Source organism: Cynocephalus volans, chromosome 12 (assembly GCF_027409185.1).
Source record: "Cynocephalus volans isolate mCynVol1 chromosome 12, mCynVol1.pri, whole genome shotgun sequence".
Taxonomy (NCBI): Eukaryota; Metazoa; Chordata; class Mammalia; order Dermoptera; family Cynocephalidae; genus Cynocephalus; species Cynocephalus volans.
Genome location: NC_084471.1, coordinates 5869514 through 5872688, shown reverse-complemented (window position 1 = coordinate 5872688; position 3175 = coordinate 5869514). Strand labels below are relative to the sequence as shown.

At 35.7% G+C, this 3175-nt stretch overlaps 1 non-coding gene across 1 annotated transcript; it reads left to right on the top strand.

Annotated features, from left to right (window-relative positions):
- The first annotated feature begins 355 nt into the window (after positions 1-355).
- Positions 356-498, top strand: LOC134361448 (U4 spliceosomal RNA). The gene has a single exon (XR_010021451.1). It is a non-coding gene; the product is annotated as a U4 spliceosomal RNA (small nuclear RNA).
- Positions 499-3175: the final 2677 nt, after the last annotated feature.

Genomic DNA, 3175 nt, shown 5'->3' with positions numbered 1-3175 from the left:
CTTTCCCACAAAGGTATGAAATTCTGAACCTGTTTAAAACCTAACAACATATTCTCAAAAACTGACAAAATTACAAGGAGAAATTGGCAAACCTACAGTCAAAGTGGAAGTATACACCATTTTTCCAAGGACATATTGGACCTTTATAAAAATGGATCACATACCAAGCTATAATGCAAGACTCAACAAATACCAAAAGCTGATATAATGAAGACCAATTTTTTGAACTCAGTTTAATAAAAATAGAAATCAATAACAAAAATATAAGCCCAAAGTGTCCATACAATTGGAAAATTTAAAAATAAACTTCAGTGTAACTCATGGGTCAAAGAAGAACTCAGAAATCATAATGTAGAGATTCACGCAGTGGCAGTATCATGGCCAATGAGGTTTATCCAAAGCCTGATTATAGCTCATTGAAAACTTTCCCCAATACCCTGCCATGACGACTTGCATTATAGTTGGCATTGGCAATTTTTGACAGTGTCTATGCAGACTGAATATGGTGCTTTAAAAAAAAAAAGAAACCATAATTTAGGACTGAATAATATTTTTTAACATCCCTTCCACTATGCCACACCACCCCATCCCAACCAGTGCTATTACACAAAATACAAACACACACACACACACACACACATACACACACACAAATGGTATATTGGAAATGAAGAAACAAAACTCATTATTTGCAGAAGACTCCAACACAGAAAATCAAAGAAGATCAAAGACAAGTTGTAGGTAGAAAAGAGTTCAATTAGGCTTCAGGATATAAGATGAATATCCAAAAGTCAGTCATGAGCTTGCATGCCCACAACAGATGGCTGGAAATGGTAATTTTAAAAGAACTACAAAGTATCTAAGTTGCCTAGGAATATAACAAGCCAAAGATGTATGAAAAAAAAGAGAGAGAGAGAGAGAGAAAGAAAAAGAAAAAGTTAAATTGGGAAAACAAGATGTACAAAATCTTTATGTTGAAAATTATAAAACTTTTTTTTTTTTAAAAGATGACCTATAAGTGGATCTTAACCCTTGACTTGGTGTTGTCAGCACCACGCTCCCCCAAGTGAACTAACCAGCCATCCCTTTATCGGGATCCAAACCTGTGGCCTTGGTGTTATCAGCACCGCACTCTCCCAAGTGAGCCATGGGCCGGCCCTGAAAATTATAAAACTTTTTGAATAACATAAATGGATGGGAAAACCTGACGTTTTAAAAATGAGAATTCTCCCAAAACTAATATTAAATGCTATTTCACACAAAATTTCAACAGAGTTGTTGAAGAACTTGTAAATTGATTTTAAAACATACGTGGAAGAGCAAAAAGCCAAGTACAACCAAGAACATTTTTAATATTGTAAAGAGGCTTGCTTTGCCAGTTGTCAAGATTTACTATGAAGCTACTGCGATCAAGATATTGGCACTGAGATAAATATACCATAAACCAGAATAGAAAGCAGCAAAATAGACTCATGCATATGTGAAAACACAATATATGATAACTGGTATTACAAAAGCAAAGGGATTTAATAAATGGGGCTTGGCAGAGTTGGTTTTCTATATGAAAAAAGTTAAAACTAAATTGCTTCCTAATACCATTTACAAAAATAAGTTCCAGGTGGATTAAATACCTAAAAGGGAATAGCAAAACATGAAATAGAAAAAAAGAGAGAGAGAGAGAAGAAAATAGAAGAATAAAAAAGTGAAGACAAATAACAAAACTTGAAATAGAAGAATACAACAAAAACAGGATATTCTTATGATCTCTGGGGTAAGAAAGTTTAACATGCAAAACACATAAGCCATAAGGGGAAAGGCTGATAAGTTTGACCATATGAAAAATTAAAACTTTGTTACAATAACAGAGAGAAAAGTCAGGGTACAGGCGATGCATATAACTGACTAAGGATTTATTTCCAAAGCATATAAAGAATTTCTATAAAGAAAAAGAAAAAGGCCAAAAACTCCATGAGGAAAATGGGGAAAAACACAAATATACGAATAGGCAATTGACAGAAAACAAAAGGCCAAGAAAACCTCACTAGTAATCAAGGAAATGCAAATCAAAATAATGAGGTTCCCTTCCATACCCATGAGACTGGGAAAATATTTAAATCAAACACGATCAAATTTGGGGGGAAATGTGGAACCATAGAACCTCTCACATACTGTGAAGGGCAGTACAAACACTTGGAGGAAACAATTTGACATAGACTCAAATGGTTGGTAGATGAAGATGCTGGCACCATATAACCCAGTCACTCTACCCCTAGGTATATACCTAAACTCTTCCACAAGGATGTATGTACAAGGACACTCATTGCAACATTGTTAGTAATGGTGAAAATTTTAAAATAGATAAACTGTGGTGCATTTATTTGATGGACTGTGATTAACACTTATGATGAACAGTGCCTGGTATACAGCAAGCACTATGTAAGTGCTGATGATATCATCAGCAGCAGCAGCAGCAGCATAGATAAACCTCAAGAGCTCAAGTTCAGTGTAAAAGAATCAAGCAACAGAAAGTTGTGCAGGGTATGTTATTATATGTATAAAGTGAATATGAAGTTTTAAATCCGTGGACAGATACACGTGTAATAATATTATAAGTTATGAAAACCTGCATGGGAATGATAGACACAGAATTCAGGATAATATTCATCTGTGAGGGTGAAGGACAGAGAGGACTTCGCTTGTATTTGCAGAACTTAGGGCTGGCTGGTTAGCTCAGTAGAAGCACAGCCTTGCAACACCAAGGTCAAGGCTTTGGATCCCCAAAGCAGCCAGCCGCCAAAAAAAAAAAAGAAAGAAAGAAAGAAAATTTTTTAAAACTGAGTTGGTATTTGCAAAGCCTTCTTTCTTAAGCTGGACAGAAAGCACATGGAAACTCTTCATGTTATTCCCCATGTCTTTATATACTGAATATTTCATGTTTTAAAAAGAAGTCTGGTCATGCCATGTGCCAGTGAGGACTTTCCAAAGAAGAAACTCCTCTGCTGGTGGGAATATAAATTGGAGCAGCCACTTTGGGGAGTAATTTGGCAATCATTAGTGAAGTTTAAATGTCTGTACCAGGACCCAGCAATCCCACTTCCAGGAGTACTATCCTAGAAAACCTCTCCTTCATGTGGGCACAAAGTCATTGATGAGGATGTTTCATGAACCACTACTT